Raw genomic sequence first — 23,099 nt, 5'->3', positions numbered from 1 at the left:
ACAATATATCACGTAAGACAACTGACTTATGCGCCATATTCTCGCAGATGTTTTTGCGGCAAAGCAACTCCAAATTCCTGAAATTCCGCCAGTAGAGCAGCCAGAAATATTCTTCTATGTGGGTTTGTTTGGTTAAAACCACCGTAATATGCCTATAAATTACATCATTAAGATCGGCAATATATCGCTTATTTGGAAAAAGACTGCCACAATACGAAAAAATGAAATTTTACAGGAGAAGCGTTTGACGTTTTTCTCTTCAGGCAATTTATGTTAAGAAAAGTAACTTTGCTGTGCTCTCCAGTATTTAATATTCGAACAAAAAGTCTGTTATTATTCTGCAAAGAAGATACCGTCCTTTGATGGCCTTTAAGCGAAGAGAAAAAGAAAACTAAAAATTTCGTATTGTGGCACTCTTTTTCCAAACGAGCGATATGTTAAAGCAATATTTCTGGAATGGTGGTTTTGACACAAAACCTCCACCCAGGCTAAGCCACTAAACTCTGCAAAACTTGTACGAAAGCATGACACAGAATTCAGCAGTATTACGACATAGATGGAGTACTGCCGATGTTTATGACACTTATGAGTAACTGTGCATAGCAAGCAATCAAACATAAATAACCCAGTGTTTAAAATAATGAGTTGGTGCGCCTACTTTTGAACCATTATGTGTAGTCTTATAAGTCAAAAGTAGAATTACTTTCTTGTTTATATTACTTAAAAAAAAACTACATTTATATTGTAAATCAGCTGTTAAACGCCTCAATACCGCAAGCACATTTTCTCACTTCATTTTTCAGATGTTTTTTTTAGTTTTGTATTTATGTGTTTTTATTAGCTTTTTGTAAATTTTCCTTTTTGGCATGAAGTAATTGATACTATTCATTGTGTTACCTCCTTTTATTTAGTAGTAAACTTGTCATAGTTGTTAATAAAGGGAAAAAATCTTGAATATTATACAGCGGTGGTAAAAAAAATTGCATCATCCGAGCTGCAAAGGAATGGAATATTATCCCGACTGCATTCAACACACAGTCAAGCACCCCGTATCCCAGATGATTTGGGGATGTATTTCTGATCAAGGAGTTGGTGGGCTTCACTTTGTGCAAGGAACAGTAAACGCTCAGGTGTATATTGGCATTTTGGAGGAGAAATTGCTTCCTACCATCCGGGATCACTTTACTTCGGTTCCAAACGTCATTTTCCAGGATGATTCTGCTCCCTGCAACTGGCTCCGGGCAAAACTGCACTGTCAAAAATGAAACGCTCAATTTTGACGATTCGGCAATCCTCGAGCACTATTTCGTTATTTTCTACGATCCTTTCGTCACCGAATCACGTGATATTTGACGAAACCATAAATCTCAAATTTTTCACGAAATAATTTCGTCCCGATTTCGTCACATTGCAGTGCATTCTGGGAGTTTTCGTTTCAGTCTTGTACTTGCTCGTTAAATTATTTTACGGCAGTTATTCTAAAGGATTCATAAAGAAGGTCAGTATTTATTAAAATTTGTATGTGCAATGTGCCTTCTTTTATGTATTGTTACATTTTGTTGTATTTAAAACACATTAAAATTGAAAACGACCTGTTCGATTTGGTTTGGAATTCTGTATAAACTAACTTTGAGTCACCTCCACGTTAGGCTTAACTAGCGTTATTATTTATTTGCAAATGAAAATGTGTGTTTGTTGACATTTGTTTCCGAAAACGTACTTCCTTTATTTCGTTAGACAATTGACAAAGATGACCAAAGCATTTTTACGAATTTAAACTTACATAAAAAATTCCACCGTAGCTACAGCAACGCAGATAATAAATACAGCGCCTTGATAATAGCATAGAACTTTGAAGCTTTTAATTTCAATGTTGAATATGTTACATGGTTATGTGTCTTCATTCTTCTTCATGAATTTTACTAGTATAATTCTGGTGAACGAAGTGTTTTTGTTTAAGAATTCAAATTTTTTTTACTCTGCATTTTTATTTTCTTAAAAAAATATTCCGCCCCCCACTCACTCTCTAAATATTGGTATTTTTTTCTTCTTCTACTCTACATGTAATATTTTATTCAATACAATAATAATTTATACAGTAGCTCTCTCCCAAAATTGTACGTAACACTTATCATTTTCAATGAAATATTGCTCTACCCATTCGGAACTCCAGCGCTCGAATACGCTACCTTGCGGTGATTTACAAAACTGCCGATGGAACTAAAACATTGCCACGTTGCGTTCCACGTGTGTCTGTTGACGTAAACACAGGCAGTTTGTTCTGAGTATTTATTAACGCAATCGATGTGCCTTAGTTTGCTTTCAGCTACAAAAATTAATTCGTCCCTTAGTAGTATTCTCGAGCTTCTCAAAATAATGTTAGTTTTCCTTATTTCTTTCAAAAAAGTATTAAATGGTGGAAGCGTAAACAAGAAAACTCTGGATTAACAAAATTGGATAACGTTATACCAGGTAAAATTTTTTATTGTTTTGTATGAATTTGTTAGAATATGAGTTTTTTTTTAATCTTAAATTAATTTAACTAATCATATTTTACAGCAGCATTTAGTTGGAATGGACAGTATGCAAAATATTTTCTTGAATTTATTATCGTAGAACAAAATGAAAAATGTTTAACCGAGAAAGAATTTACTTTATTCCTTTTATTCTCAGCTGAAAGGTTTCGCCAAATTTGTTTAGGGTTATAGTTTCAGTATTGTGCGAGCAAAGTAGCCTTGGCGAGATTTCGCGTTTTTAGTTAAACCATTTTTAATTTTTATCATGAGTGGAATAAAATGATAGTAAGATTACAGAATTCGATAAGTAAAAAGAAATAATGGTCAATCAACTGAAAAGAAAACTACCACCATATATAAACTGTGAGTACACATTTTATTTATTTTGTTCTGAGTGAATTTGAATAAATATCAGTTTTTCAATTCGATGAAAAAAAAAAAAAAAACGAACTTAACATTGACTGGACACTTTTCCTTAACCTAATTCCACATAAATGATTTAAATAACCTTTGTTACTACAGTATCCTACTGAAATAGACAGTATGCAAATAAATTTTCTTGAAAATATTTACCGCAGAACAGATTGAAAAATCCAGAAAGAACGTTAAGAATTTGAACAATAAAAAATAAAAGTTCGCCAAAAATCTGATTATAGGGTTATGGTTTTAAAATTGTGTGAAAGAATAATGTATCTTGACAAGATTTCGCATATCAGGTAAATCATTTCCATGACGAATGAATTAAATGCATGATTTCTTTGGATATCCAATCATATAGTCATAGAAATAAATTATCTAGTGATAAACGTTACTCTTGACAGTCTGCCACGTATGTGCACTATGTGACAAAAATGTCAACAAATGCCGGAAATGTCACGAAACTGATTGATAAGAAATAAAATAAAACAACACGGTACGCACAGTATGTAGTAATAATAAACTGCTGCAGTATAATAATACTGTGCAGTATATACAGTTACAATATTTATGAGTTATGAGCTACCGTCGACGTTTTGTAGTTGTTCAAGCATATCGAGCATATCGTGGCCTTTTTTTTTTTTAATCAGAAACTTTCTTTTTCTTCCCATCTTCACAACTTTTAGATGAAGATGCCACAAGGTACTATTATATTTCATCAACTTTAATATTTAGGCCGAGTGGTTATTTGAAGCACAAACAACGCGATACGTAGACTAGTTTGGTGTGGGAATTTTCTCTGTCAGCGATTCTTGAAGAGATCTAATAACATTCAGCATAAACACAAATCAGTAATTCATATAACACAAAATCAGTATTTAGTTGCCAATAACGAAGCCAATGCTTCCTTTCAAAAAAATTCGTGTTGTGGACGAAAACTTCGCGTTAGCTCTAAAATTTATTACTCGTGAAAAATTTGCTTTATAGCAATTTCGCGTAAGTCGAATCGCGTTGTAGCGGGAGTCGACTGTACATCTTTTCCTAGATCCTGAAGTCGTGAAGGCGAATCTTTTTCTTTCATTGTAAAATAGGGTGGCGGATACAGCCGGCGGGCAACCGGGCATTTGCCCAGTGGGCCGGTCATGCTTTGGGCCGATCAACTAACAGCATATTTCGGGCCTGTCTACTAACAGCAAAATGTAAATTTTGCGCGGATGTGTTTAGAATAACGCAAATTCGCAAAATACAGCCTCAGCTCCTCTTTACGCATGGATTAAAGCTTGCGGGTGGAGGGAGGCAGGACGTTACAAAGAGGGGGGGGAGGGGGGAATTTCTGAAATGGGGCTGCCCAGGGCCTGATTACCACACAGGCTGACTAGGCCTAGAACTGGGGCCCCATGTTCCTAAGGGGCTCCACATTTTTCAAAGAATTATTCATAGTATTGCAACGATATGAAAAATACATGTATTTCAAAAAATATGTGACTTATTAATTGGAAAAAAACTTTTTTAAAGGGGAATTTTTAATCATTCTTCCAGTAACGAATTTCCTTGATCACGATTATGAGGGCGCCCAAAGGGGATTCATAAACGCACATAAGTGATTTATACATAGTTGTGTGATTATACAAAGAGACCTCTAAAAGTGCTTTCGTGCTTTAAAAATGTAAATCAATCACAGCATAAGGGGGCCTCCAAATTAATGTGGACCTAGAGCCTTACTTTTAGTTGTTCGGGCCCTGGACTGCCAATCTATTTTTAGTGGTGTAATAAAAAATAAATGAATAAATTAAAAAAAAAAAAAAAGCAGGGAAACCTTAGCGGTCGTAAAAAGTTAAAATACTTTTGGTTTCTTTGACGCTTTTATTTATAAATGACCATTCAAATTGCTCTAAAATGCAGCTTACAACAAGGGCCGACGTGAGGTCATGTCAGCTTAGTTGGAGAATAGGGGTCCGGCTCTTAACTGAACTCGTGCAGAGGGTAAAATATCCTAATGGTGAAAGGTGTAGAAGGGGGCCTGTGAAAAACATTGACCTATGTCATTTTTTTCCTATTTTTCTCTCGGCAACTCTGTTTATAACAATTGGAATAAAAGTGACACAATATTTTTTTCGGAAAAAATTATTTAAAAAAATGCAATTGTAAAATTCCATTGAGGAGCTTGAAAGGCTCTACATTATTAAGATTATCAAATTATAGGCCAAATGCCGCCGAAATGTGAGTTTCAAACATTTTTTGACAAAACATAAAGTATTCTGTACGCTGTACAAACTCACGGTTTCGGGCCCCTCAGTTTAAAAAGAAAATAAGTTGATAAAAACCAACGTCGGAAGAATTCCGGTGGTCCCCAGAACCTCCCCCTCCTAATATCATCGAAGATCGTGTAAAATTTAAACTTTTGGGCTTCAATTTTGAATAATTTCATAAGAGAACAGCCGAACCCACTCCCGCCATAACATGGAATTTCAGTTTCGAAAATTTGCTGTAGGAAAGCACTCGAACCTCTCCCATTTTTTTAACTTTTCCAAAGATGGTCTAAAACTGGGTTTTTAACTTAACAGTTTCAAAAATTTTCTGGGAAAGTGCCTCGTCCCCTCCTCTCTCTCGGCATCATCAATGAAGAACGTTTTAAATCTCGTTTTTAGTGCTTCAATTTCGAAAATTTTCCAGGGTGAGCCTCCGGAAAATTCCTTTTCCTAACATCACTGAAGGTCAGCAAAGATTTCGTTTTTGGAACTTAACTTTCGAGTAACTGCTGGTGCCCTAGTCTTTACCAACATAGGCGGATTTAGGCTGTGAATTCTGGGGGTGCAACAAAAAAGCAGTGGCGTAGCTAGGGAGGGGAGGAGAGGGTATGGTCCGCCCGGGGCGGCGATTCAGCACTTTTGGTGTGAAAAAAAATCAAATAAGGGAATCATACTTTAAATCTAATACTGGAGGCAAAGGAGAAAAAAAAAACCCTTTGAAATGTAAGGTTTTGGACTGAACGATCATTTCCGTGTTCAAAGATGTAATATTTCCGTCGTGAGCCCTTGAATCTTCCTCATTCTTGATGTCTTTAAATTGTAAGTCCTTAAATTGTAATTCAACACTTAAGTTGTATTTTTAAAACTCAAATTTCGGAAAATATTTAAATATGTAATATGAAATATATTTCTGGAAATATAACATCTGTTTCTGTATATAAGTATCAAATATATTTCTGTAAAAGTTGTTTCTTTGCCAGTGCTGAATTAATGCAGGGAAAACATTATTGAACTTTGTTACGGAATAAAAGCTGATTCTCTATCGTCCTCAAAGGTTTAAACTGACTTCAGTTTTGATAAAGATTCTGTAGAGAACCCCATTCCCCCAAAAGTTACTTTAACTGCAATTTTTGATGTAAATTCAGAATATTTCTCCGAGATAGGCGCCTGACCCCGCCCCCTTCATTTTTGTAGGAAGAATACGGATTAAATTAGTTTCCTTTTGCTACCTTAAATGAAGTTTTCTATTTTGAGCGATAATTTTCAAAGCTTTAAATATTAGATACGTCTCAATGAAAAGGTGGCAAATAGAAGAACCGCCCCGGGCGACAGAAACTGTAGCTACGCCATTGCAATACAGGGGACGGGGAGGGGGATACAGCACTGCAAATGTCGACTAAAGCTGCTATTTTGAGGGCAAAGGCGACTATTTTGATGACAAAAGCGAGTATTTTACAATCATTTGTAAAATACAGCGACTATTTTAGTAAGTGTAACTAAAATTCATAAAAAAGATTTTTTTCTTCCTCCTAGAAGAAAAAAATTGTAAAAAAAAAATTAAAAAATCGCTTTTAAGTTTACCTCCTACTTAGCACGAAAAAAAAGGAAAAGTTTTACCGCGTTCAATTTTTGAAAATAATTCTTTTAAAAAGTAGGAAAATGAAATGTAATAAAACATTCACGACCAGAAAAAAAATGTGAAGTTTATATTTTTGTATAAAAAAAAGTTTCGTAAAGTTTCGTCTCGATCGTAAAAGATCGCAAATTTCGTAACGGTATCGTTTCTGTGAGTGCGATTTTTGTAAATTATTAGTTCGTGCAATCAATTTTTTTTTGGTTTTTAATTTCTTTTATTCGCACTATACATTCATTTTTTTTTTTTTTTTTTAACGAGAGCTAATTTTCTCTAGATCGGAAATATGAATGTGACGGCTCTTTTTGTAAGGTCAGTATTTTACTGTTGACTTTAATCAACAGTCAGACAGTAAGAAAAATATACTAGAATCTGTCAGTGCTGGTTTCTCTCTGGTGTTTATTCGGGTTGGGCTAAAATTTGGAAAATATTTTTTAAAGTTTTCCTTTTTAAAGGTTGTTTGGAGAAAATTTACCCCACGGCGTACCCCCGTAAATCCGCCTGTGTTTACCAAAAATAGCTTTTAAGACTTCAATTTGAAAATCTTCTGGTGGATGGCCTCGGAATCTATCTCGACTTAAAATCACCAAAGATCTTCTAAAACTGCGTTTTCAGAGCTAATATATTTTTAAAAATTTCAGAGGAGAGCTCCCGGAACCGCTCTTCATAGTATATACTCGGAGATAATTTAAAATTCTGTTTTTGGATTTCCACTTCCGAAAAATTGCAGCAGGAGAAACTCTGAAACTACGCTCCCCTAACATCGCTAAATATTGCCTAAAATTGAATTTTTAAGACTACAATTTCGAAAATTTTCCGGGGGAAAGGCCCCCTGGACCCCCTATTTCAGACTCAATGTTAATCTTTCCATTAAGTTTATATTGCTAATACTTTAATGACTCCCAGAAGCCAGAAAATTAAGTCCACTTTCTCTCTTTGTATTGATACATGCGTTTGAATAAAAAAAATTAAGGGGCTGTAAGACTCGTACCCGACCCCTCCCACCAGGTTTTTGACCTCGTATCGAGTCTGGGGGTCGTCAGGGTATGGTAGTATAAAAAAGGGAATGTTTATGACAGGGCCCAGTAATGTGTGTTTGTGTCGAGGGAACCATCACGTTCTAAAAAGACGGCCCTAGTCTTTCACCCATGAACATCGCTAGATCAGTTTCATAAAATAGGAAAATTAAGTTACTTGTTATGACTGCAGAAAAGGACACACTGAACAAGCAGTGTTATCATTATGGAAACATTCAATCAAGTTCCGGGCATTATAAAAATACTTAAATGGGCAATTACAATCACAAATTTCCCCCAGAATAAGGTTTAGCTAATACTGTATCAATGTGTTCACCATTAAAGCGCAGAAGTGTTCCTATCTGTTAAAATTCGTTTAAATAAAACATATTTAATTGTTAGGAATAATTTCCTTATATTTAAGTGATATCCCAATCGTTAGGTAAAATTTATCTATAAGAGCTAGGGGGCCGCTACATCTCCTGATGCCAGGGCCGATTTTTTCAACCAATCCGCCACTGGGCATGTATGCGAAAATTGGGCAAAAACCGTACAGACAGTTTTACTAGAAGATTATTACTTTAAGTTAACATGAATACAACAGAATTAGAGAAAAATATTTTGTTAAAAAAATTTCAGATGTGCTCATACCGCAAAGTATGTTTATCTGGTTCTCATTGGCTAGCCATCTGTCACTAAGAAGTAACTTAATACCGTGCTTTTTTTCGCCCAGAATAAATCCTAACTAAAGTTTTATAAATATAGTAAAAACTAGTTAAGTAGGGGAGGGAGGAGAGTTAAAAATGCAATATTCTATCATAATAAACACAAAAAGATCAACTATTATGCTCGATTTATGAAGATTAATGGGTTTCTTTGTCAGACTTTGAGGAATGAAACGAGCATTTAAGTAGTATTGACACAAAACATTTAATTTTAAAGATATTATTTGCAAAACTATTCAAGTAATATTTCCTCGAAATATTTTTCAAAAGACTGAGAAATGTAAACATTTTACGCATGCAAAAATGTAATTAAATGTATTAAAATTGCCTCATCACAAAAAAAAAAAAAGTTTCACCAGCAACTTTATTCATTGAAGCCGTAAAAGAGATTAGAAAACTGTCAATGCGCCGTTATTCAAAGAATTTGTTAAACATCTCAATGAAAAAAGACTGAAACTTCATTCTTCTTGACTCAAAAGTTTTCTTTCAGGCAATTTCTTTGAAAGAGAATCAGATCAAAATTTTATTTTAGCAGTTCTAAAACTTCATTTCGCCATTCTTTGATTTAGGAAAAAGAAGTTTAGTGCTTTCGATTCATTTCACCACATTAAAAATAAAGAACTGTTTTTTTCCTATCAGCAGAGAGCTTGGTGTTGTAGAACCTCGAGAGAAAGACGGGTTTATTTGGTGAGAATATTATAACTTTTCAGAGAGGAAACACTTTTTTTTTCAAAGCTTCAGCAAGCGTGAAATGTAATTAGATTTTGTTTATATTTCGATACATATACTAAATAGCTTGGAGAAAATAAAATATAAATCTAGTATTATGATAGGAAGATAGAATGACATTTTTCTTGATATATTTATTTATTTATAGTTATATGGAAAGTGGTTTTTGAAAACTTCCATTACTTAACCATAACTAGATTTTAAAACTGGAAGAAATATTTACTAGATGTTTGAAAACGTTTTCGAAAAAAAATGATAAAAACAACCTAGCTCGCTTTTCTTTTAGTAATTATTTTTCTAATAGGCTCCGTTAGGCCACAGTCAAGTAGTTCTGCAAAACAGGCCGTTAGCAGACCTAGTGCGATCCTAGATATGGTATTCAGTCCTTCCATGTGCCACGGATGTCAATGGCGCAGATAATTTTGACGCCAGTTCCCACCAGAGTAGGTACTTAAACTATTCATACGGCAGCAAAAAGGTAAAGATCAGCCGAAATTGTCATTTTTCACTTTTTTTTTTGCTTTTTTCTTATTATTGGGCATTAGTTTTATTGTACAAGCTTGCTTATTTGGTTTTCACTGAAAATAAAGTCCGGAAATGCGTCAAATTACAAAATTTCACTATTGTTATTCTGGAATCCAAAACGTGTTTCCTCAAACAACTCAAAGCCTCATTTCCGCAGATATTGTCTTTTACCTTCCCACGGCAGCATAGTTCTGCAGATGCTCAGGGGTCAAATTTCAACACGTGTTACTAAATTCAATAACGCCTGTAAACTCTCAGAATCTCACGAAATTATCCTCGTACTTGACGAAATGGCTTTTCAGAAAATGCTCCGGGTAAAATATGACGAAAATTTCCTCAGATTAAAGCACATAGAGTAAAGAAATTACGTAGAGAGGGCCCGCCATACTAAGAAATTGAAGCCGGAAGTTGCACCACTGAATCCCAAGATCCTTAGCTTCTTGCCAAATATCTTGAGATACTTTTTGATTCCAAAACATTCCATTACTAAATCTCAATTGGTTAGTTAATTTAAACTTAGATATTGTTGCAAGTTTATGAAGCACATTTTTGAAATTGCATTACAACATGAATTAAAATGTAAACCAATCCGCCAGCTGCTTCATTTGGTTGTTATCAAAACCCCGCCCATAATTGCACCACTGTATCTTATAATTCCGGCTTCAATTTCATCTCTTTTTTTTTCTTACCACAGACGGGGTCTCTCTAAGTAAACTTCTTCATTGTTTGACCACGGATTGTATGTAATTTGGAAATGTACCAAGTAAAGACGATTCCATCTGAATAAATCTAGCAGGGGGGAGGGAAAATAACGATTGGATTTTGATGCACGCGTTTTATAATGTCACTAGTGCCTCATTCATTTATTGCATTCTCAAAAATAAAATAAGGGGAAACAAAAATAGTTACCATGGCAACAACAAAAGGAAAATAAAATATTTTCATTTCGTTCAGGAACATAAAAGCAAAATGGTAAGCTTTGTTGTGACTTTGTTGTAACTTTTTTGTGAATAAATAAATCAATTAATTTTTCGAATATACTTTAGATTTAAAAAATGTTGCAGTGACAAAATTTTTATTCTTATAAAATTAAGGCTAAATAATAGAGAGACAAAAGTGCACATCTGAAACAAAGTAACTACCACCCCTATAAACTAATAGATACGTCCATTTCCGCGGATAAACCGAATATTAGCGTTTCCATGTAATGGATGGTCAGACAGTACTCTATGTTGAGTTTGTGACATAGCGAAAAACGCATTGTCGTAGTAAGTAACGTATTGTATCGATTGAAGAATCCTTACAAGTGAGCAAATAATTTCTGCGAATGTTATAACACAAAAGGTGTGACAATAGGCACTTTGAGGACTCGCAAGCGCGTGAACAATACCTTGGCGCTTTGATGTGTATTTTGATGCAGCCTGACCTATGATGTAATAAAAGTCATAATGGGGTCGTTTTGGAAATTTTAAAAGTATTTTTTTCTGAAAGAGCATGCTAAAAACACAGGATCTGACCTTTTAAAAATAATTTGACTAAGTTTTATATTCGAAAAAAATATTTTAATTGGTGCGCTTTCATTGTTTACGCTTCTGCTGATGACATCACAAATGATGAAATGTCATTCACTGATGCCATTTGCGGAGCATAATATTTATTCGATTTTTTACTCACATGTGTTGGCAATGATATGGTTGATAGCAAGCGTAGAGCTCAGTATTTAATTCGCTTCTTGATTATCATAACGAGGAAACGCGGTAGACAAAAGCGCCAAAGCACATCATTTGTGACGTCATAAAAACCACGCCTTATTTTAAAAAAACGGACATTTAAAAAAATTAATTCAAAATTTAAGCGTTGGAAAAATGAAAATTTTCCTTCGCTTCATTTTATTATTGTTTTGCTTATTCCATTAATTTCAGAGATTAAAAGTAGTACTTTTGACTGAAGGAAACAACCCCATTGCTGTTTTTCATTACGACAGATTGTGGACGCATACTGTGTGACTTCTTCAGCATCATATTGGAGGACATAATGTCCATGTATAACTTATGTCATTAGATTTTATTCGATTGCAGCATGATTGGGACAGGTAGTCGCTCATCTTGAAATTGGCTGAGATAAATGATCCATTGTTACATTTACAGCTACTAGAAACTAAGGCCCCTATAGTGGAGGAGCCGAAACACCCGCCATTTTGGAGCAAACTTGACCCAGTGCTTCGCAACGATGGCATTGCTGCTATTTACGTTTCTTTATTGAGTCAAATGGGTGGTTGTTCGGCTGTTAATTGTGCAAACAGCTCCACAAAAAAGGATTTCACCTCTTCAGATTTCCAGCAGATGCAGAAAGAAAAAAGAAATGGGTAATTAATAGTCGACGAATTGACTGGCAGCCTGGAAATGGAGCTCGCTTGTTTGAGGTTAATATCGATTCATTTCTCATGATTTTGCTACCATTTCGTTATAATGCTCTGAAATCTTTCCTAACATGTTGCAGTGTTCTACGAAATGTCTTTTATTCTGTATTTCCCTGTTGTGTGATAAGTACGTTTGCTCAATATGGCGGATGCTTCGGTCTCTCCAGTTATAGGGTTCTAGAAGAAAGGGACACAACGCAGGGTCGGGTTCAGACTACCAATCTAGGGGGGGAGGAGGGGTCATGCTGTAAAATATAGGGTTTTGTGTAAGAAAAATTCGAAAGCTGTTTAAATGTCAATCAAAAGCACCAAATCTGGAGGAATAAGGCAGCATAAACTTTATTAATATACTAGTGGTACCCGCACGGCTTTGCCCGTAATAAAAAAATTAAAAGGTCTTTTGGTTCGCCTGTATATATTTACAAATAATGTATGGTGAATTTTCTCGCCAATTGGCTTGTACCCATGTTACGGTTCCCCGTTATGATAATTTCGTATCTCGCCAATTGGCTTGTGCCCATGTTACGGTTCCACGTTATGATAACTTCGTAATTTACTCGCCCATCTTATGATATTTTTGTTCTTAAAATTGGAACAGAAAAAGAACCACATCGAATTTTCGAAAAATCGCTTCGAGGTGCACACCCCCATGCTACAAACTAACTTTGTGCCAAATTTCATGAAAATCGGCCAAACGGTCTAGGCGCTATGCGCGTCACAGAGATACAGACATCCTACAGACATCTAGACATCCTCCGTACAGAGAGACTTTCAGCTTTATTATTAGTAAAGAAGAAGCTAACAGAGGAAAGCCTTTTTCAAATATTTACTCAAAAAAATACCTTTAAAAATTACGGCGAACGCTTACATTTTATGCGTAAAGGATCTGAACTCAATGTGTAAGAATATGTTTCAATGATATTCTACACCCATCCACCTTTTATACAAATATTATATTATTAGAAATCGCCCGTCAAGGAATGACGGGTGAAAATATCTTCTACATTTGAGCGAAGCAATCGCTTGATTTTTCACTTGACCATTTCACTGCATATCAAACATTGCCAAAAATATTATCAAATCATAAATAACTTACTGAATTTGTGAAGCTTCAACAATGAAATAATACCATCACGCTTGATATAGCACGAGTTTCATTATTGGTGACGTCAGCGTTGACGGTTTAGGAAAGGGCCATAGCTCTCATGACCCTCCCTGTTGGAACTGAAAATAGAGAATTCAATTTGTAGAATATTCTCAATGTTTTGTGTTCTTGTTAAAATAATTAATGTTTATGCAAATTAACCTTGTTCTTATTTTAATACCTTTACTTTTTGTGTGGCAACAGTCCAATATACAAAACTGCTGGTGTTCTGATGGCGGTCAGGGCTTTTTCAGGGCTTTTTCTTCTCACGCACGTTTAAACCTTAACCATGTTTTAATATGTTTTTATAAATATAGTTCTTGTTGAAACTTTGTGCTGTCTCTCGACCTTAAATTCAGTTAAATTAGTTGAAGTAAGAATTCAGGACATTGGTTAAATGTCCCGTACCTGCAACCCTCAATCAATTTAAAGATGTTTAGAATTAACACTCATGAGTAATTACATAGTCTGTATGCAGAGCTCAACATAGTTCCATGCTTTATATGTTCCATCGTCTTTTGCTTTAAATTAGAGATTCCCAAACATTTTGAAGCTAAGCTTCAAATGTCACTTCTATGTTTGGTCGGAAATGAACAGAAAAAAATGCGGCGCAGAAAAGCGTTCCACCTTTTGCATTTGATGAGCATGCGCAGAGCTTTGTTTATATAAAATCGTTTAACAATTCATCTATAGCAAAGCTTCTGAGGGGCAATCGGCTGGCGCGTTCGACTATTAACCAAGAAAGGTTGGTAGCTCCAGCGAACCCGTGCGGGTGATATGTTTTCTAGTTTTTGTATTTATTGAATTTTAAATACTTCTAGGCGCCCTATCTACTTGAAAATTCGTATATATTCTGTAATTAACGTATACTTTAAGCATGCACAAAAATAATTCATATATTACGTTTAAAAATTTAATGTAATTTCCAAATATTTTTCAACCTAATTTATTCTTAAACTTGAATTCCCACATTTTATTTTAACGGCTACAGACCAAAATTTTTGAACAGTCATCACGACCATGTCACTGTAACTCCACCAGCAAAAATGCCATTTTAGGAAAAGGAATTTTTTTATTCAACACGTTAAACATTATAATCCAAGAGCCCATGAGTGCCAGACCTACGTCATTGTATGAAGGCCCAAAATCGTTCTGCGTAAGCACATCGCAGCAGGTACCCTATACATACGAGCCGACGCATCGGCTTAAGATGAGCCATTTTTGATCGGAGCGCGTGATTGAGTGGTTGTCTTTTCTGGCGAGTTATCGCGTTTGATGATTGCTCACTGTGAGCAATTATTAGCGGCACGTGAATTGTTTGTTCAATAAAAAATTATTTTTGGCAAATTTGGCAAAAACCAAAACATTGCTGTGGTAAGCTTAGCAGCGCAACAATGAAAACTCCGATCCAAAATGCTAAACTTAACTGATGCGTCGGCGTATCTATATAGCGGCTCTAGGTAAGAACGGTTCGCTATTATTTAAGCTGAGTCGGCTGGCTTTGGCAAGAAACAGGTAGCAAAAGTACTGAAAATTTCTGCAAAAACAAAACATCATAGATTCATTACATGTCACGTGACCTGTTGGTCCCCCATCCAACCATCTCCGATTTGGAAGACATTTTCGAGTGTTTCAGGCATGCCTTTAGCATCCAAGATAAAAATCAGGAGGATCTAGGATTCATCAAAAAGAAAAAAAAGCTGGGCTACAAAATGGCCTGCAATTGGGAAACCACGCTAAACATGACAATTTGTTTTACAAAGCTGATCCGCCATTTTGGAGCTTTTTTTTTTCTTTTTAATGATCTTAGATCCTCCAGATTTGGGTCTTGGAAGCTGAAAACTGGTGTAAGTGAGTTTTAAAGGCACTTCTGCACCTCGTAAAATTTTGTTTATATCGGGGGCGTTTGGTTGGAGACGGCGAGGTCACATGACATGGAATGACTCAGTTTTCGAAGCACCTTTTGCTATCTGTATACGGCTGAATTCTGCACGACTCAGCTTAATGAATAGTGAACCGTTAAGACAAAAAAATCTCATAAAGCTAAAAAAAAAAAAGAGCAAATAGTGCAAATAAACATATTTTTGTTTTTAGTTTCTGTTCAGGAGTCTCAAGTTTGGCTCCTTCACGTTACTTTTTTTGCGATTCTTCTCCAACTAGCTCATTATTACTGGGAAAATATTCCCATTTCGTTAGGTGCACGAAGTAAATGTTAAATAATAAAGCGAAAAGATATAAAGAAGATAAAAATTTACTAAGATTTCGTTCTTAAAAATGCTGCTTATTGCGCCGGGGAAGGTCCCCGTGCTGCTACTATCGACCGTCGTACCCAGCAGTGCGTGGGGCCCTTACGCGGACCCCCCGGACGGTGGAACCTAAGGCTTACAGCTAAGTGGTGGGGTGTGCGCGGAGAAAAGTTGTCCCTTTGGACAGCCTTACTTTGCTTTATTTGAAATTTTCCAATGACATGTTACAACACATATCCACTTGTTTAGCTGCTAACTAGGAAGCCACGAGATTAGTTTAATAGAAATAAAACAAGTTGAAATTTAGGTAGCAATCGAAGAAAATATTGAAACATTTTTGAAGCAAAAACTATTTGCCACCGTGCCCCGTTGTCGAGATACAAGGTTTTAAAGACTGCCAAAATTTTAAGAAAAGCGCCAAATTTAAAGACTTGGCGAACTATCGAATCGTGAAATCGTGATAAAGATGTCTCCGAATACTCACTGAAACTCTCTTAATTTGGCAACTTTTCATAAAATGTCTGCAGACTTTAAGATCTTATATTTTTTTCCTGGGTACATGAGAGCAAATAGTTTACACATCCAGAAACATGTTTTACTTCGCTATTTTTTTTTTTTTTTATTAATAAATAAGCGTGGTTTCGAGGTAAGGATGGTTTTACGATACCTTTTGCTGCTATTCATAAAAATAATGTGTTTTCATAGGAGTTTTTCCAAATCAAATGTAAATACGAAATGTACTATTAACGGATTTTCGGCTGAGTTACTGATTGATAATTCTACAAAAACAAAGCAAAACTGCATCCCTTATAAAATTTACTCCTAACCGATAATATGTTATGTTTTTTTTTTCTTTTTTCAGGCTTTTGGCAGATGCTTTTATTTTATTAGCGAGCTTTCATGCCGCAGTACTTGAGTAAGATTTACGAGTATTAGTACAAACTACCAGAACTAAAATATTATACCCATTTATGTAGAGCATTAACTGAGATGAAAATGTGAAATTTAATGATTATGTAGTAATTAAGCAGAATAAGAAATCCATTGAAATATAAATTTTATCCCGAAGTTTCATGAAATATGAATGGGAGCATTCCCAAGTGCTTTTCTATTTGCAGCAAGCATTCAACTGCTTTTAGAAAGAAGGTGCACGTTTGATGAATAATTTTTGGAAAACCACAGCAGAGAAAAATTAGTTGAGGGAAAATGGGATTCATTAACTCAAGTAATACTTTCAGCGCTTCAACGTAAAGAGCTTAAACTAAGCATAATAAGCTGATAAATATTCTCGTGCGGTTACATGTTTCAAAATACATTCTAGAAACAAAACTTGGCTTAAAAAATTATACTTTCAAATGTCACGAAAAGCATAAATTAATCCTTCATTTCTTGAAGAAAGAAAGTATGTACACGTAATTTAGTTCGTTTTAAACTTTAATGGGAGATTGACTTGCTGCTTTTAAGCGTTTTGTTTATGCTTCAGCTTACAAGTTTACTGAATGAAAAGGTGCGAAACATCGTAAATATCGAATCGGTTCAAATTTGCGTTTGGGTAATTTCAAGCGAATGTTACTTTATTTTTGACTGTATCGAAACACAAGTGTTGTAGGTTGAGCAGTGTTTATAGCACATAAGCTATGTCAATTTTATTTCACTATGGTGAATTTAAATTTTTAAATGTAGACAGATTTCAACTGGTACATCTTATATAATTAAAAACTGAGGGTATGTATCTATGAATGTATCTATGTAAGTATAAGGTTCTTCTCCCGAACAACAGTGAACTGACCGTCGAACCAGGTATCGATGGATTCGTATTTTTCCCGTCTTCATGTTTGGCTATTTAACATAATCCTCTAATAATAATGAGCGGAGATATCAATTAAAAACTATTAATTATGACACTTAGATTTCGACATAAAATCCCTATTTTTCGAAGTCCTTCCTCCATTGAAATTATTATTCAGTGCGTCATCTCAACTTTCAGCAACAATGCTTTTATTAAAATGTATAGCGGTGAAGAAAATCATTGAGATGAAAGATCTGTTGCCATTTTTTCTCGAATATGAACAGCTAAAATTCTTGTTTTTGTTTTGAGGCTTTTCCTGTAATCAGGGGATTCAAAATGTCGCTTTTTGGGTTTTTTCCTGCAATATGCCTCAACATTTCACTGACTTTTTTTTTGGGTTCAAGCCTGAGTGTTGAACTCGCGTCACTTGACCTAACTTTTATTTTCGAGGTGGACCGTGCAAAGTCGGGTGACGCAACTAGTACAATTAATTGTTCGTCTGTAGCGAATCAAATTTAGTACATCAAATGTGAAAGTCTGTTACTCTGGCAAATTGCTTTTTTGTAATATATTTTAGGACATTTAACGTTCATAAGTTATGCATTAATAAATTTTGCGTGAGAATGTTTTCTAAACCCTTTTTACATTTAATACATTGTTTTTACAAAAAATTATCAGTTGTTTTATATGCAATAGACATAAATATAAAGGCATTTCGAAACGATGGTAGTTTTTGCAAGGGACTCATTCAATCGTACAGAATTCGATCGAGTCGAATACGATTAATTATATCTATCAATCGCGCAGCCAGATATTTCCTTTGCCTCACCAAGGAGGAACTTTCTTCCTACGCTACTAGTAGATAGAATTCGATTGAATTGAATAAAATCGAGTCGAATAATTCCCTATGGTTGTTGCAGAGTCCAATTGTTTTTTTATAATAAATTAGGTAAAATATTTTGCAGCAAATAACTATCCTTTCCGCCATCATGTGCATGGTAAAACCACAATTTCACTCAGTGCTTCAATCTTTCTAAAAGTCATTTTGACTTTTATGATTGTTTGTCTGTTTACGATGTTATAGCTCAAATGCTACTTAAGGATTTTTAGACGCTGTGCGAAACCTGGAGAACAAATGTAGGGCGCGCCGTGGTGGTGCTTATGCGCGTGTGCCCCACACATAATGTTGAGAATAAACAAGTGTTGTGTATCCGTCTTATTTTGACAGGCAGTGAATGCTAGAACAACATGGAGATCACAGTGAAAAACCTCAACGACTGATGAACGGCTAGGTATTATGAGATTCACGACTGTAGTACTTCCTGCCCTTACTGAAACGGGCCTTCCATTTTCTCATACTTGTGGAACACACAATCTCCTCAGTCTACGGCCACCACACGACTTTTCGTGTTTCCCCAGGCATTACACGTAGCATTTAAACGTTTCATAAACGTTATCACAAGGTTGACAGCCATTTTAAAACGTTTATAAAACGAAGAGTGCTACTCGGGTGAACAGGCCATCACTCCAACAATCCCGACCTAATTTCCTTTCTTTTAGCACAAAGTTTGTATTTTTATGTACGATTTTAATGCATGAGATTAGTTTATGCTAAAGGTTCACCTAAAATAACATGTTTTTGAGATTGTCAATGTTTTGTTTTCTCCCCACAAAAAAGGTATTGTATACCCTCAAAATAGTACTTTCCTTATATCATTTAAATTTTTTTTTGCGGAGTTATTTAACAGGTTTTTCTGTATAAATCTCTACCAGTAGTAAACTCTCAGCAATTATATTTGTTAAAAAATATTTATCTTAACTATACTATACTGAAATTCAAATTAAAAACAATATTAAACCTTTGCTCCTCTAATGATATAAATAATGTTTTTGTCAAATATTTAATTAACTATTAAGTAAGCATTACCAAAGAGAGTTTGTTTTAGTTATTAAGTCTTTTATTTTTTCGTTCCACCTTGGTGTGACTTTCATGCAGTGGCTTCATTCGTAGAACACAGTTATTATGTTTTGCTCAGCTCCTGCTCAAACGTTTTCCACCTTTACTTTCAGAAGCAGGATTTTCAAAGATAAAAAAGAAACGATGTTTAAGCAACTGTCGTTTGACGTAAGAATGTGATTTATGTGAAAAGAACTTTTTTATGTACAACTAGCGGTACCCGCACGGCTTCGCCCGTAGAAGAAAATTAAAAGATCATTTGTTTCGCCTGTATATTTACAAATAATGGATTAAGAATTTCTCCCCAATTTGATAGGTTAATTTGATCGTCCACGTTATAATAATTTGCTCATCCACGTTATGATAATTTAATCGTCCACGTTATGATAATTTGCTCGATAAAATGTTCTTAAAATTAGAATAGAAAAAGAACAAAATTGAATTTTTGAAAAATCGCTTCTAGGTGTTCTCCCCATGCTAAAAACTTATTTTGGGCAAAATTTCATGAAAATCGGCCAAACAGTCTAGGCGCTATGCGCGTAACAGACTTCCAGAGATCCAGACAAACAGACTTTCAGCTTTATTATTAGTAAAGATTACAGAATGCTGTTTTAACTCTGATATGAATCTAATGTTTATTCATCGCCAATGGAATGTTATAAATGTCTTCATAAAAACATGTAGGTAAATGTTAAGAAAATTTTATGTGATATTTGGTATTTTCTTTTCAATTTTTCAGTACTAAAAATAATGCAGATCTCGGTGAAAATTTTTGCAAAGAATGCAACTGCAACAACATAACCAAAAAAAAAAAAAAAAAAAAAAAGAAAGAAAAAAAAAGCGGTGATTCAAATGGTGATAGTGACATTTCGGGAATTCGGTCAAATTCTCTTTCGTGATTCAAACAGAGTTGCACAGACGAATAGAATCTTTTAAGATTTAATTAACTCTAAGGGTTAAGACGAGATTTCGTCTTCGTGTTTACATATTCGGAATGTATTAAGTGGTTTTAATGAAATTACAAAAAATAGTAACCTGTTCAAGGAAATTTTGAATAAACTTTCTAATTATATTGGAGCATTATTCAATTTAGATATGTGAAACCTTATTAAATGATTTAAAATAAATCTAAGCAATATTACTAGTACATAGCTTTGTTTTGAATACTGCTTCTAAACTTAGAATCATTTTAAAAGCAGTCAGAAAAGAAGCAAATAAACCATTCCCAATTGAATAGGTTAATGCCCTTAGACGCTCTTCGAAATTTCACAGAACTCTAAGGATTTTAAGTAAAAAGTACTAAACTGAGACGGTTTTGCGAATTAATAATGGTAATTACGCTACAGTTTAGCAGTATTAACAATTTAATCCTGAATGTATTTATTGAGCATTTTATTTTGGAAGAGGAATTTTCAATGATAAATCTACCTCATGAGTTTTCTTAGCTATTCAAAAATTTCCTAGATATTGTAAATGTTTGAATATTCTAAAATCAGGGGAAAAATTTAATTCTTAAAGAACGCAAAGATTCAATGCAAAGTTAAAACATCTTTTTCTTCGTATCTAATGGAAACAATATCGGCCTTTCAAATTATGTTTCAATGTGTCATATTCGTGATGCTTTGGTGGAATAAATTTTATTTTACTTCTAAAACGTGCGTCGTTTACTTCCATAACATGAACAGGAAAAATGTTACAATTTTAAAAGTGACATTTAAAAAAATATCATCATATATACAGTAGCGAATTTTCCAATCGAGTAACGCTATGATGTCATATAGAATGGCATTCGCGCCATAGCATGATGATTTGATAATACTTCGGTGATGTTTGACATGCAGGGAAATGCTTTATTTTGGCAAGGCTGAACTGGATTCGGTAACCAAACAGGCAATTACTTCGTTCAAATGTAAAAGCGATTTTACCTGTCGTACCTTGACGGATGATTTTCTAGCATATATATATATATATATATTTAAAAAAAAAAAGAAAAACAGAACGTACTTCCCGTCGTCCGAAAGCATAAAAAATAATTCATCGATTTCTATGGAACAGTTAATTCAGGTCACAAGTCTAATCAGAGCCGAATTTCTCATAACGTAGAGTAGGTAATTGCCTAAGGAAGCTTTTTCTTTTTATTCAAAGAAAAATGCTACTGATAATTCATTTCTTCTTGAATATATCTCGTATTAGTAAACATTGATTCTGTACATCAAACCTACTCTTCATAAGACGAAATAGTATTTGTTTCCAGTGTCTAAGAAAAATGAAATACTATCCAAGTGTGTGTAGTAAATTAGACAATGAATTGGTTGAAGACATATTGAAAAAAAAATCTATTAATATCCATTGTTACAAATGAACTGAAATATAAAGGAGATCAAAAAAGTCGTTGACACATTAAAAAAGAAAAAATCACTAAAAGCAACAAATTGTCATATGAAAATGAGGTTTGCCCAAGAATAACCACAAATTCATCAATATATTGTGAATTTGGAAATAGTAAAGCCCTCGATACATCCACATGCAGAGGTTTAGGAAATACGAGTGCAGTATTTTTTAAAGGGCGACAAAACTAGACATTTTGTGTGTGTGTGTGTGTGTGTGTGCTACGCACTGGAGGGGTAGCATCATGTGTAGGGCTGGCAATGTCCTGGGCCATCATCAACGCGTAAAGGATTTTCTAACAATAATGTAGAAGCTAGCTGTGAAAAGATGTCCTTAAAAAATTATGTCACGATTAAACCAGTTGCACCGTTATTCACAGCTGCTGAGATGTTTCATAGTTTTAAAAGTATTATTTAAAGTCTAGGAATACAATAGAGAATGAGTTGAGAGAAAAAAAAAACAGACCTTTAAAAATGTAATTTGGAGCAAATAATTTTTTTTCAGACTAGAAGCATTTCTTTTAGGATTATTCTCCTTTTCTGCTTCTTTCGAAAAAAAAAAAACTTTTTATATAAGGATGCATTTTTTTTCTAGATTTTTCAGTCCCCAGGGACTCCGGATACATTTTCACAAGCGGAATTTTTTTTATATATATATTTGTTTACCTCTCATCCATGGCAAGAGAAAGCCTTTTATCCTGCAAGGAAAGAATTCGTTTTGTAGGATATATCTTTCCATGAATTATTTATACACTTGGGAAAACAACATTTGAAATAGAAATTAGCAGGATGAAAAGATTTAACGGCCTTGGAATAAAATAGAAATAAAACTCAAATTGACTTTTCTTTTATGAAAGAAATTGTCGTATTAATCCATTTGTTTTGATTAAAATAATGCTATAACTCTTATCAAGTAAGCTGAAAAAAATAGCAATCAATGATTTATATTTTATTTAACAACGACAACAAATATTTTTTTTAAACTTTATAATAACCACTTTATATGCAGATAAATTTACATTAAATAAATGACCAAGCTTATAAGGTCATTATAAGGCTCTTAAAGCTTTCAAAACATTCTATAAATATATAATTTAAAATATTTAACGAAATTACGATTTTGTTTTTTAAATTACAAAAATAATCATTTCACATTTTTAGTTAATTTTGCTAAGATAAATTATTTTTTTTGAAAAAGAAATTAAAAAAAAAAAAAAAAAAAAAAAAAAAAAAAACATAATATTTAAAGTTACGAATAGATGCCTCTGGCAAATGTTCAAGACAGAAATATCACTGCATCCACTAAAGCTACAGTGTTTTAGTTTTGTAATTCGTTTTTAAATACAT

The sequence above is a fragment of the Uloborus diversus genome, chromosome 4 (assembly GCF_026930045.1).
Source record: "Uloborus diversus isolate 005 chromosome 4, Udiv.v.3.1, whole genome shotgun sequence".
Classification (NCBI taxonomy): domain Eukaryota; kingdom Metazoa; phylum Arthropoda; class Arachnida; order Araneae; family Uloboridae; genus Uloborus; species Uloborus diversus.
This window is presented reverse-complemented; position numbering follows the sequence as displayed.